At 41.3% G+C, this 14,951-nt stretch overlaps 1 pseudogene across 1 annotated transcript; it reads left to right on the top strand.

Annotated features, from left to right (window-relative positions):
* The first annotated feature begins 3,397 nt into the window (after positions 1-3,397).
* Positions 3,398-4,174, top strand: LOC308520454 (very long chain fatty acid elongase 6-like; annotated as a pseudogene). Its single transcript has one exon. The product of its transcript is annotated as a very long chain fatty acid elongase 6-like (transcript).
* The last annotated feature ends 10,777 nt before the right edge of the window (positions 4,175-14,951 follow it).

Here is a 14,951-nt window from a genome sequence, read left to right as displayed (position 1 = left end):
GTTGGAGGGTTCAAAAGGAGCCCACTCAGATGTCTCACAGTTGGCACTGGCAATCATCTGGGTCCTTTGATTCTCCTCTGGTATGGCCCCTTATTTACCTTTAGGCTAGACCAGCTTACATGGTGGTTGGACAATAATAAACAACCCCAAATGTAGTTTTAAACAATTACAATGTGTTATTATGATTTTACTAGAGGCCTGGTGCATGAAAATTCATGCACTGGAGGGGGCCCTCAGCCTGGCCTGCCCCCTCTCACAGTCTGGGAGCTCTCAGGGGCGGGAGGCACCCCGGCGATCAGGGGAAGGTGACGCCCCATCACACCTCTGCTGCTGCCACTGCCGGCAGCGCAAGCCTTGGCCAGCCCTGGTTACCTGAGCCTCAGGCGGCCCTGGGCAGCTGGGCAGCTGCCATCCAAGGCTTGCCTGCACCTCGGGCCACCCCTTGGCAGCTGGGGGGCTGAGGGGACTGGGGGACTCCGGAGACAGGCGCACTGGCAGGGCTGAGGGAACTGGGCGCTGCCATCTTGTGGCTGTGGGTGCCACCATCTTTAAGGGCATGGCAGTCAATTAGCATATTCCATCCTTATTGGCTGTGGGCGCCGCCATCTTTGAGAGTGGGACAGTCAATTGGCATAATCCCTCCTTATTGGCTGTGGGTGCTGCCATCTTTGCGATGGTGTGAGGGTCAATTAGCATACTCCCTCTTTATTAGATAGGATGATTTTGTGTGTTGGTTGGTCAGTTCTGCTTATCTTGCCTGGACTCACTCATGTAGGTTGCATGAAATGGATTCAGCTGGGACAAATGGAATGGCTTAGCCTCTTTCCATGTTGTCTTTAACCCCAAGCTTCTTCATAATTTAATGTTCTTAGGGCAACATTTCAAGAGGGTAAAGCAGATATCGCAAGGACCCTGTAGGCTTAGGCTTCAGAACTCAAATAACATCACTTCCACCACAAAGCAAGTTAAAAGGCTAGTTTAGATTCAAGGATTTGGAGTAGATTTAACTTATGGGAGAAGCAGAAAAGCCACATTGCATAGGGGTGAGGCAATCTGGTATGCATGGTGGCCAATGTGTAAAGAACCCATAGACTCTTATATAAAGGACAATGGCTGTGGCAGGTCCTCTGAAGTGTTATACAGGCACCTTGCTTGACTGGTATAGTGCACCTGAAAATGTTGTAGGATGTATAAATATCAGCCTATAATTAAGTATGCAAGAAATATACCTCTAATGGATTTTCTATAACAACTTATTTTCTGTTTTGAGTCTCTGATCCATCAATTTTAGTCAATTTAGAATTTCTCCCTATCCCTGGGGTTGTACCTAATTTCTGGAAAGTCTTATATAGTATCATGGCATCAGAAGGGGCCATCTAGGCCTCTTTGTCATTGGTCTCTACAGTCTACTTGGGACTTTCGTTATCTTGATTATTCCTTATCTATTGATCCCTTAGGTTGATATTTTGTAGTGACAATGACCATGAATATGATAGTAATTATGATAGCTTTATAACAGTATGCATAGCAATTGCTATTTAGTGCCTGCTGTGAGATAGGCACTGTGCTAAAAACCAAAACAGCACTGTGTGCAACTATTTCAGCCTGTGGCATTTGCCAGAGCATTATATGTGTAATGGACACTTGTAATTATTGATGTTCAGCATTTGAACCCACTTGGTATTTGAGGGATGCCTTGCCTCTCCCAAGAGAAGTTGAAATGAACAGACACCTAATATTCTAGCTCCTCTGCCAGCTGGGATGTAGGCACTTGTCTTAGACTCTGCCAATCAGATGCACTCATCTGGGATTTTGAATTTGAAACTAATGACACAAAGAAACAAGGACAGTGGAGATTTCTTTCTGGTGTCAGTGGCAGCGGCAGCCAGTTGGCAGGCACAACAGTGTCTGTGTTGCCAACCTTTGGATCTAGTATTGAATACCAGGGGTGACAACAGAGCAAACTGCAGTCTCTGTGCTCAGTGGCAGCGGTAGCAGTGTACCAACAGGCGGCTTTCTGGTTCTATTTGTGACTGGGTATTATTTGCATAGCTTCTCTTTATTCTTGCCTATTTTCTCAGTTAACCTGGAGCTACCATTAAATATTGTTCCAAGAGATTAACTACTGGGTAAATTTTTACCAGGAATGGTTAGTTGTAGGCAATAGAATCTCAGGGAAAGGTGCTGGTGGTTGGCAGGGTGGCTGCAAAGCTGAGATTCGTTATTACCTGGTTTGAGATAAAGGCGAAGAGAATCCAGCTAACATTGAGGAACTGAATTTTCACAGCCCAGGGTAAATAGTAGCAAAGTAGCTAATTAAATTATTCCATGGGTCACAAGTACTGATATGCCAACTGAAGTCAACCCTTTGGGCTTCCAAGTGCTACTGCCATAGGTGGTATGAAGAGTAGGTAGAACTCAAGGATTACTGAGGTGTTGTCATTGCTTCTAATATTGCCAAACATCCTAAAGAAAGAATAGCAAGCTAAGATTTCTAAATTATTAGTTTATCAATCAAAACCTAAGGGATCTCTATGACTGTGTTATAAAAATTAATGAGGTTTTCAAAAAGACATAAGCTCTTACAGCTGAAGAATTCAAATAGTTGTAAGCCTAACACAACATTTGGTCCTCAATGTTGCCAACTTTTATTTTAATTCATGGACTGCCTGGCCGCATATGAGGAAGTTAGGTTATTGATCAGGAAAGAGTGGTATCTGAATATCTGGATTGAGCTATATTGGGGAATTTGGCTGACTTGGACCACCCCAAATTCCCAACCTACTGAGCCTCCCTTGTCAGTTGAGGCAGCCTCTTTGGATTCTTGATTGCTTGAAGATCCTTTCTCAATTACTCCTCATAAACTGCAGTTATTTTTGTGCCTCTGTCTTTCAGAAGAAAAGGGAATTCTTTCATGCCCAATCCTCTCTCTTTCGTGCACCTCTTGCATTTCTTTCTTTGCAATAACATATCAGAATATGCCAAGAGATCCCAAATAGTATATTGGGACCATCTCAGAAACGTAAAAAGATAAGTTACCAGGCAAAGCTAGCACTTTCTACTATTGACAGAATAGAGAAAGGCTGGAAACACTCAAGAGTTAAGGAGCTAAAGTAAATTTTAAAAGATTAAAAAGTAAAGGTTACAATCAAATGCAAAGAGAACCAAATGAAAACAATTATGTATAAGTATTAAACACAGAGGCATGGACACATGGAACAGATCGACAGATCTAAGAGGGGAGGTTGGCTGAGGGGGTGGGGGAACTGAATAAAAGAAGGTGAAGAGGTATGTCGACTCGGCCTCAGCATCCCAAGCTGGCAAGTGATTTAGGAGCTCTGCTGGCCGCCTAGCCCCACGTTTAAAGAACACATAGCGACTCGGAAGATCAGCTCCAATGAACGTGTCAGTGTTGACTTTACAAGAATATGAATTCGAAAAGCAATTCAACGAGAATGAAGCCACCCAATGGATGCAGGAAAACTGGAAGAAATCTTTCCTGTTCTCTGCTCTGTATGCTGCCTTTATCTTTGGCGGTCGGCACCTAATGAACAGACGGGTGAAGTTTGAGCTGAGGAAGCCATGAGTGCTCTGGTCTCTCACCCTCGCAGTCTTCAGTATATCCCGTGCTCTTCGAACGGGTGCTGGTAGGGTGTACATTTTGATGACCAAAGGCCTGACGCAGTTTGTGACCAGAGTTTTTACAATGGACCTGTCAGCAAGTTCTGGTCTTATGCATTTGTGCTAAGCAAAGCACCTGAACTGGGAGATACAATAGTCATCATTCTGAGGAAGCAGAAGCTGATCTTCCTGCACTGGTACCACCACATCACTGCGCTCCTGTACTCCTGGTACTCCTACAAGGACATGGTTGCCAGGGGTGGTTAGTTCATGACTATGAACTACGGCGTGCACGCCGTGATGTACGCTTACTATGCCTTGCGAGCGGCGGGTTTCCGAGTTTCCTGGAAGTTTGCCATGTTCATCACCTTGTCCCAGATCACTCAGATGCTGATGGGCTGTGTCATTAACTACTGAGCTACTGGATGCAGCATGACCAGCATTACTCTCACTTTCAGAACATCCTCTGGTCCTCACTCATGTACCTCAGCTACCTTGTGCTCTTCTGCCAGCCTACATCGGCAAGATGAGAAAAACCCCAAAGGCGGAATAGTGTGGGAACTGAGGAGGAAGCCATAGCTCAGGGTCATCAAGAAAAATAACAGACAAAAGAAAATGGCACAAGGACTCACACATGGTGCAGCTACAACAAAACACATGAGCGAACACAGAACCCAAGGCAGCTTAGGGATAATCAGGTTGATGTACCCCAGTCAGTTTATGATCCTTTTTGGGTGAAGACTCACTGAGTGCACCTCTATCTCAAGGGACTGCTGCTAGGAGACCCCATTCCCTCTTTACCTGTCAACTTTAGGGCAAAGGAGAGCAAAAGTGTGCCAGAGGCAGAGAGAAATAGAAGGCAAACAAAGGCTATTAACACTGTATGGAAAGTATTTACAAAGGGTTGTATTTCTCTAAGGATGAAAGAAGTTTACTTAGAAAACTGTGGGAGCACATGCACACACAATCCTTTCTCATCTTTTTGACACTAAACTGGAGCCAGAAGAATAAATAAAAATGGAAGAGACACAGGGTGTATATTAGAACATTCATGCTTTTGCAAAAATTAAAGCCTCAAGAAAAGTTAGTAGCTGTAGTCCCCATGAGAAAATATGTCTTAATCACCTCTTATGAAAACAGATGTAGACAAGTATATTTCAACTGGTGTGTTTCCCTTAACAGCACAGCCTCAGGCTAGTGAGTTTGCCAAGACCAAATCGGGCACAATATTTTTCCCATGTTCCTCCTGGGAGGTTGGAAACAATGCAGCTCAGTGCCGAAAGGAGCAGCTCCCTCTCAGAGCATTTCTGATAGTTTTAGCAATAATTTATACTCTTAAATGAGATATGATGCATTATCCTTGGTTCAGGTGTCCCAGGCTTTTTAAAAAAAGAGTAAATATGGGATAGAAAAAAGTCAACCAAAAGATTTGAAAATGGCTTCTGTACTACGAGTAAAAAGGTGTAACTGTTCTTCAGCTGGGAAAGGGAAAGGAATGGGAGAAGTGAGCCGATGATCTGTACAATGCATTTCTCTCCCTATCTGACTTCACCCACACTCATAACTTCCCACATGAAACCTCGTGGAACAGCCCATATTTTCTATATTTTTGTGAATTTCAAAAAGATCTTCAGGGCTCTTCCTGATATTGAGTGGACACTGTGTTTCTGCATCATCTGCATTTGCTCCCTATGCAATGTAGAGGTGTGTAAAGTGCCCTCTGCTGGTCAAGTGGAGATACTTCAACAAACACTTGGGAAGTTTGGCTGGAACAGTTGACAGCAAAGGGCCCCCTATAGACTTATCCTTCAAATTTTAAATGATACAAAATACATGTCATATTTTTGGCCAAGTCAGAAGACATTTTTCCTGCTTTAAGTCAGCTTCAGAATTTTTTTTTTGAGTTGATATACATAATTTATTTTTTTTAATTAAACCTTTATTGTTCAGATTATTACATTTGTTCCTCTTTTTTTCCCCCCATAACTCCCCTCCTCCCAGTTCCCGCCCCACCCTCCGCCCTCACTCCCCACCCACTGTCCTCATCCATAGGTGCACGATTTTTGTCCAGTCTCTTTCTGCATCTCCCACACCCCTTTCCCCTGCAAGAATAGTCAGTCCATTCCCTTTCTATGTCCCTGATTCTATTATGATCACCAGTTCATTCTGTTCATCAGATTATTTGTTCACTTGATTCTTAGATTCACTTGTTGATAGATGCATGTTTGTTGTTCATAATTTGTATCTTTACCTTTTTCTTCTTCTTCTTCTTCTTAAAGGATACCTTTCAGCATTTCATATAATACTGGTTTGGTGGTGATGAACTCCTTTAGCTTTTCCTTATCTGTGAAGCTCTTTATCTGACCTTCAGTTCTGAATGATAGTTTTGCTGGATAAAGTAATCTTGGTTGTAGGTTCTTGGTATTCATCACTTTGAATATTTCTTGCCATTCCCTTCTGGCCTGCAAAGTTTCTGTTGAGAAATCAGCTGACAGTCATATGGGTATTCCCTTGTAGGTAACTGAGTTTCTTTCTCTTGCTGCTTTTAAGATTCTCTCTTTGTCTTTTGCTCTTGGCATTTTAATTATGATGTGTCTTGGTGTGGTCCTCTTTGGATTCCTTTTGTTTGGGGTTTTCTGCGCTTCCTGGACTTGGAAGTCTATTTCTTTCACCAGGTAGGGGAAGTTTTCTGTCATTATTTCTTCAAATAGGTTTTCAATATCTTGGTCTCTCTCATCTTCTGGCACCCCTATAATTCTGATGTTGGTATGCTTGAAGCTGTCCCAGAGGCTCCTTACACTATCTTCGTATTTTCGGATTCTTTTTTCATTTTGCTTTTCCGGTTGGGTGTTTTTAGCTCTTTCACATTTCAAATCTTTGCCTTGATTCTTGCGGTCCTCTGGTCTGCTGTTGGGAGTCTGTATAATATTCGTTATTTCAGTCCGTGTATGTTTAATTTCTAGGTGATTCTTTATCATAACATCGAGGGTCTCATTAGATTTGTTGAGGATCTCATTAAGTTTATCAGCAGCTTCTAGACAGTTATTGAGAGACCTTAAAAGTGTGGTTCTGAACTAAATATCCTCCATTGACAGTTTTGTCCTGTTTCTTTATCTCTGCATTTTTTATGCTTTCTTGGTGCACCCCCTACTGGTCTTTGTGTGCAGTCCTCCTGTAGTTAAGCCTTGATTGTTGTAGTTAACACTAGGGGGATTTGACCTCCAGGCCAGCTGGCTGTGAGAATCAGCTGTGTCTGCAGTGGGAAAACTTCTGTCCTCTAGGGAGGTGCTAATCTAGCCTTTGCCTGAGGCTATCTGGCAAATGGCTCTGTGCAGGGCTTGGGCGGGGCGGGTGGGTCGCTCGGGCTCGGGATCAACAGGGTGGGCTGGAGAGAGCAGTTATGGCGGCTCTCAGTTCCGTCCCTAGGGGCTCTGCCTCACAGAGTCCCAGCAACCGCTGCAAACCTTGGAGAGAAAGCTGCCTTTGAGTTCCAACTGAAGCCAGACTGTCCCACTTCTCCCGTTTGAGTCTGGGTCCCTAGAGACTTGCCCAGATCTGGAGCTCAGAGTCTGAGACTCGCTCCCGATTGAAAGCACCAACCGCGCCCTCCGCCGCCAGCCCGCTCCGCACGCACTCCGCACCTGAGTATTTCACTTCAGCACTGCGCCTCCTCTGAGTCTTGGTATGATATTCTCTTTCCTCCTAGTTGTAGAATTTCCACTCAGCCAGCCTTCCTGTGGTTCTGGATGATGTCCGTTCCGTCTTTTAGGTGTGTTTTGATTTGGTTGTTCAAGGCAGCAATCTCCGGCGTTAACCTATGCCGCCATCTTGGTTCTCCTCCCACATCCCTCTTAAAGACTTCCAGTTTCTTTTCAAAAGCCTTTATGTAACCAAACATAACATCAAGTGTCTTGCCAGTTCCTTGTAATTTAACATCGAAGTCATTCAAATGTTCATAAAACTTGCAAATGGAAGATTATAAGAGAGGGTTTAGCGTGCCAGCAAAAGTTACTGGCGTGCCATGTTTGGCACAGGTGCCAGGGGTTGCCCACCTCTAGTCTAGAAGGAATATAAGTGATGTTAGTAGAAAGATCAAGGTCAAAATCCTTGTTTCAGATGGGGTCTGAGTTTGCATTCTTTGATTAAAACCATAGAAACTTATTCTGGCAAACCAGTAGAAAGGGAATTTTCTAAAAGGCTCTGGGGTTGCTTACAGGATCAAACGGAAGGCTCAAGGGCTTGGTTTGAAATATTCCATTGCAAAATGGGAGGACACACAACCCAGATTTGCCACCACATCTTGATTGCACACTATGGAATGAAACAATTCCCCCCAAAAAGTAATTGGGTGCTCTTAGGAATAAATGACTAGTGGTAGAAAACCCCATCAAAAGCCCTGCACACTCAGGGCAGTATATTTAGGCCTTCACTGTGTCCAGCTTGGAATTCTGAGGGGTCCTGGAAGTGCCCACCTACCTTGAGGGCTGAAGATGGTAGGTGAAGGCAAGCTCTCTCTTTCATCAATCACTCTGTCAATTTCACATGGCAGCTCAACTGTATGCCCAGAAGCCAGGCATCTGGGAAGGGGGGCATTCCTCTTTGAACCTGGTAACTTGGATTAGATGCAGTTTTTCTGTTTTGGTCTCTGTTATGCCTCTATCCTCATCTCCCCAGCTACCCCTTTCACAGCCACAGCAGAGGATGACCTAATCAGAGGGTCAGTCACATAGGTATCCAAAACCAGGGAAAGGAAAGGTTTCTATCTCCTTTGCTGCCTTGGTTCGCTTGAACCTGGAGGAGCCGTTTGGGATGAAAAGAAACAGCTGGAACAGCAGCTGGATCGGTAGTAGAGTACCACAAGACAAAGGTTTGACTGGATTACACAGTGCAATTATGTATACTTACAGTTTCACAGAGCTCAAAGCAATCCCCGCCCCTGCCCCCCGCCATAACTGACCTAGTAGTTGGGGCTTAACAGACCTTAATGAAGCTTCCCATTGTCTCAGCCAGATAGTCATTCTGATTTCTTTCCTTCATTCCTCACTCTGTTATTCTTCAGTAGCAATGATGGGTATAGACTTTTCCAGGTTTTATTTAGGTTGAGCTATTCAAAAAAATAAATATATTTCTTTGTGACTCATGTGTATTTAAATAAAAACACTGTGTATATCTGTGAACCTAATCTTCCTACTTTGTCTATAATTTTTTCATTGTTTTGAGTATCTGAGACCTTCACTCCAAAAGGGCTAGAAGCAACTTAAATATTAAGGAAGAGTATAATGGAGAAAAGTTAGATGAATATACAGATAGATAGATTAAAGAAAGGGAAATTTTTCTTAAAAAAATGTATTGATTATTTTGTTTTTACTTTTCTTCTTATCCACTCATTCTCTTTCTACCTCCTCTATACTGAACCATGGCCATTCCCCCATTCATTCAATTCCTTTACCTTACCCTCTGAAAAAAACCTCAGCCTCTTCAGATTCAGTTCCCCCTCTTTTTCCCAAGTATTTGTTGTTTGCATTTTTTAGTTTATTTGCTTGTTTTGTGGAGTTTTATCCCCATATACGTATATTTTTCCCCTTCTATTTTCTTCTTTTTCTGTTCTCTCTTACCTTTTTTCCTTTCCTCAATATTATTTTTGCACTCTTTTCCCTCCCCTAATTCTCTTTTCTCTGTAGGTCACTTTTACTGGGGTTATCAGTGTTATGAATACGTTCGTGTTTTGTTCCCTCCATGTCATCTCTTGTTGAGTTGTATTTTGTGTCTTTCGGTCAACGTGGTAGAGAGTGAGCCCCTAACCAGATATCCTTAGAGGAGCAAAAATGGGGAGATAAAGAAACAGCTCCCATAGGAAGAAAGAAAAAAAAAAGCCATCACCAGAAAAGAGGTAAACAAAATGGAGACAAGCAATTTGTCAGAGAAAGAATTCAGAGCAATTCTTTAATCTATCTATCTGTATATTCATATATTTTTTGAAAAGGAGGATAGAATAGAGAGCAAATAGGCTTGAGTTTGGTGAGTGAAAGTAATTAAGCAATTAGGAGAAGAGAGGAGAGCAAGCAAGGAGAGGAAAAACAAAAGCATAAAAAATTGGCTAGCGAAGAAAGAGTAAGGAGAAGGGTGTATGGACTTGGAGCGTGGGAGAGAAAATTAGACATATGAGTAAGCCAACAGAGACTACAATAATAGTAACACATCAATAAAGCAGAAAAAGAAAGTCAATGACCATAAGGACACTGAAAAGGATGGAAGACAAATTCAACATGTGTAAGAATCAAGAGGAAATGAAGAAAAACCAAGAAAATAAAGAATGGTATAGCTGCATTAAATAACACAATAGAAAGCATCAACAGAAGACTAGAAGAAGCAGAGGACTGCATCAGCGAGCTAGAAGACAAGGTAGGAAAAACACACAAGTAGAGCTGCAACTGGCAAAAACAACTTATAAAGCAGGAGGAGAGCCTAAGTAGCTTTGGGACAATACGAAATGAGACAACATCTGCATAACAGAGGTGCCAGAAGGAGAGGAAACTGAGCAAGGAATAGAAAACCTGTTTGAAGAAATAATGATAGAAAACTTCCCTAATATTGGAAAGAAAAAACACACACAAGTTCAAGAAGCACACAGATTCCCAAACAACATGAACCCAAAAATACTGACACCAAGACACATCATAATTAAATTGGCAAACACCAACTACAAAGTAATAATCTTAAAGGGTGCCAGAGACAGACAGAAATTTACCTATAAGGGATCTCCCATTAGAATATTAACTGATTTCTCAACAGAAACACATCAGGCCAGAAGGGAATGGAAGGAAATACACAAACTGATGCAAAGCAAGGTACTGAATTCAAGGATACTATACCCAGCAAGGCTATCATTAAAAATTGAAGGTGAAATAAGAAGCTTCATAGACAAAAAAAAAAAAAAAAAGGGATAAATGAGTTTATTACCACCAAACCAGCAATGCAAGAAATGCTAAAGGGACTTCTGTAAAAAGAAGAAATAGGAAGGGAAGAAGGAACACAGGCATCAAGAATAAAAATGGTGACAAGTACCTATCAATAATAACCTTAAATGTAAATGGATTAAATGCTCCCATCAAAAGACACAAGGTAGCTGAATGGATAAGAAAACATGACCTATATATCTGCTCTTTACAAGAGACCCATTTCAGAACAAAGGACTCACACAGACTGATAGTGAAGGGATGGAAAAAAAATTTTCAGGCAAATGGAAATGAAGAAAAAGCTGTGGTAGCAATACTTATATATGACAAATTAGACCTCAAAGTGAAGGCCAGAACAAGAGATAAGGAAGGCCACTTCATAACACTAAAGGGAGCAATTCAAAAGAAGATATAACTCTGGTAAACTTATATGCACCCAATACAGCAGCACCCAAATACATAAAACAACTTCTGGAACATATCAAGGGAGAGATTGACAGCAACACAGTCATAGTAGGGGGACTTTAATACCCCATTGACACCACTGGATAAATCCTCTAAACAAAAAATCAGCAAAGAAACATCAATCCTAAATGACTCATCAGATCAGAAGGAATTGACATCTTCAGATCATTTCACCCCAAAGCTACAGAATACACATTTTTCTCAAGTACACATGGACATTTTCAAAGATAGACAACATATTGGGACACAGGCAAAGTCACTTCAAATTCAAGAAAATAGAAATAATATCAAGCATCTTCTCAGATCAAAATGACATAAAATTAGAAATCAACTACAATAAAAAAATGGGGGGAAAAATCAAACACTTGGAGGCTAAATAGCATGCTATTAAACAATGATTGGGTTACCAGAGATCAAAGAAGAAAGAAAAAGCATCCTGGTAACAAATGAAAATGAAAACACAACAATCCAAAATCTATGGGACACAGTGAAAGCAGTCTTGAGAGGGAAGTTCACAGCTCTATAAGCCTACCTCAAAAAAAGGGAAAAAAATGGTAATAAATTATCTGACCCTACAACTTAAAGAATTAGAAAGAGAGCAACAAGTCCTAGCTGGTTTGGCTCTGTGGATAGAGCATCAGCCTGCGGACTGAAGGGTCCCACGTTCAATTCTGGTCAAGGGCCCATTCCTGGGTGGCAGGCTTGATCCCCAGTGGGGGGCATGCAGGAGGCAGCTGATCAATGATTCTCTCTCATCATTGATGTTTCCATCTCACTCCCTCCCCATTCCTCTCCAAAATCAGTACAAATATATTTTTAAAAAACAACAAGAAGAAGAAAAAGAAAGAAAGAAAGAGAGCAACAAGAAAAGGCCAGAGTACGCAGAAGGAAGGAAATAATAAAGATCAGAGAGGAAATAAATGACATACAGACCAAGAAAACAATATAAAAGATCAATAAAACCAAGAGCTGGTTCTTTGAAAGGATAAACAAGATTGATGAACCTCTAGCCAGGCTTACCAAGAAACAAAGAGAGAAGACCCAAATAAACAAAATCAGAAATGAAAGAGGTGAAATAACAACAGACCCCACAGAAATACAAAGAATTGTAAAAAACAAACAAACAAAAAAACTATGAACAACTCTATTCCAACAAACTGGACAACCTAGATGAAATGGACATATTCTTAGAAAAATACAAGCTTCCAAAAACCAATCAGGAAGAATAAAAAAATGTGAATAGGCCAATAACTACTGATGAAATTGAAGTAATAATTAAAAATCTTCCAGTAAACAAAAGCCCTGTCATGATGGCTTTACAGGGGAGTTTTACCAAACATTCAAAGAAAAACTAAAACCTATCTTCCTCAGGCTATTCCAAAAAATTCAAGAGGAAGGCACATTTCCAAGCTCTTTCTATGAAGCCAGCATTACCCTAATTCCAAAACCAGATAAAGACACTACAAAGAAAGAGAACTACAGGCCACTATCCCTGATGAACATAGATTCTAAAATCCTCAACAAAATTCTAGCAACTCGGATCCAGCAATACATTAGAAAGATCATATACCATGATTATGCTGGAGATGCACGGCTGGTACAATATCCACAAATCAATAAATGTGATACATCACATAAACAAATTGAGAGGCAAAAATCGCGTAATCATATCAATCTATGCAGAAAAAGCATACTGATTGATGGGGAAGGAGCATTTGACAAAATCCAACACTGTTTCTTGATAAAAACTCTCAGCAAAATAGGAACAGAGGGATCATACCTCAACATAATAAAAGCTTTATATGACAAACCTACAGCCAACATCATATTCTGCATTAGTTTTGTTGTCTCTGTTAAGCCACCTATGAACATTCATAAAAACAAATCCATAGGCTGCCTCCATTATTCCTTTGGCCCAGGACCCTTCCTAGTACAGATTAGGCTGGTGTTGAGACTTTAGCTTGTGATAGGCAAGAAAGAAATCTGACCTTCTAGCTTAGCCACAAAAACTGCCATCAAGTTGACTCACAACTGGACTGAGCCAGAATATACTAGAAAGCAGAGGAGTCATGGGACCTTAAGAACTTACCTTAGCCAGTGGTTGGCAAACTCATTAGTCAACAGAGCCAAATATCAACAGTACTTCTTCAAAATAGACTCTCCCAGGCTGAAAACCAACTTCTGCGCATGGGCCACGAAGTTTCAATCGCAGTGTATGTGTGCCCGCATGTGGTATTTTGTGGAAGAGCCACACTCAAGGGGCCAAAGAGCCGCATGTGGCTCATAAGCCACAGTTTGCCGACCACTGCCCTAGACTATAACTAGGGCAAAAGGAGCCTAGCACTTGGTGAAACAATGTGGAGCTGGCCAATCTTACTGCCTGTGTATGCCTTTGCTGGAATGAATTTGAGGGGTGGAAGAATGTTTATTCACAGACTGTTTATTTTATCTTTTTTATTTTATTGCTTAAAGTATTACAAAAGGTATTACATATGTGTCCTTTCCCCCCCCCCCCCCCGCCCTTGACAATCCCCTGGCCTCCCCTACCCCCCAGTGTCTTAGGTCCATTGGTTATGCTTATATGCATGCATACAAGTCCTTCGGTTGATCTCTTACCCCCCTCTCTTCTGCCCCTCAACCCTCCCTGGCCTTCCCGCTGCAGTTTGACAATCTGTTTGAGGCAGCTCTGCCTCTGTATCTATTATTGCTCATAAGTTTATAATGGTCTTTATTATCCATGAATGAGTGAGATCATGTGGTTTTTTTTCCTTCATTGACTGGCTTATTTCACTTAGCATAATGCTCTCCAGTTCCATCCATGCCGTTGCAAATGGTAAGAGTTCCTTCTTTTTTAGAGCAGCATAGTATTACATCGTGTAGATGTACCACAATTTTCTAGTCCATTCATCTACTGATGGGCACTTAGGCTGTTTCCAGAAGACTGTTTAAATCAAGCTGTGAGTCTTTATTCCTGCTTTCATTTTTGCTGTGATTCACAGCTCAATGAGCTCCATCACATGCAATTTTTATTTTCTAGGGAAGATCAAAATATCTTAATAAAAACAGATAGCCCTACATGTTGAGTCTGAAATGAGGTCAAGACTAAACCAATAGAGGAAAAAGGCCATAGGAACCAGGGGTAACTAGGCCAAGAACCAAACAGGCTTGGGTGTGTATTGGAATCAAAAGATAGAGGAAGATGGAAATATGGGTAAAGATTAAAGAGCCTAGTAAATAGATTCATCATTTTGTAATTAGGTTGGAATACAAATTAGAGGCCAAGTGCCTTATATCTGGATTTGTTGTGATTTTAAGAACGTAAATTGTAAACATTTGGGAAATAACTTTTTCAATAAGACTTCACACTGTCACTTCACATTTAATTTCCTTATGTACCTTCATTGCAAGTGCATCTATAGCTAGAGAATGCTAAAACAATTCTGCAAGCAATTGGTATTGTAACAGACAAACTCTGCTTAGCCTTCTGCAAGTTTCTCTAATAGCATCCTTGATTGTTTGAGATGAGGAAATGCGATCTTCCCTCCCATGCTGTAGATCCTGTGTGTGGGATCCTGTGTGTAGGACCCTTAGAGAAAGAAGAATGCAGCCTCATTTCTGACAAAAGAAAAAGAAAGTCCCCTTGAACTCTTATACCCTACTGTAACCAAAATTTTAAGTAAACACCTATCCCCAACCACTACTCTTTACTAGAAAAACTTCTCTGTCTCCTTATGTCTTTCTGCATCAAGTTTGAATTTCATCCAGCCTTACATGACTGTTTTACCTAGGCCAGTGATGGTGAACCTTTTGAGCTCGGCGTGTCAGCATTTTGAAAAACCCTAACTTAACTCTGGTGCCGTGTCACATATAGAAATTTTTTGATATTTGCAACCATAGTAAAACAAAGAC

The sequence above is a fragment of the Myotis nattereri genome (assembly GCF_964212035.1).
Source record: "Myotis nattereri genome assembly, chromosome: 5".
Taxonomy (NCBI): domain Eukaryota; kingdom Metazoa; phylum Chordata; class Mammalia; order Chiroptera; family Vespertilionidae; genus Myotis; species Myotis nattereri.
This window is presented reverse-complemented; position numbering and strand designations above follow the sequence as displayed.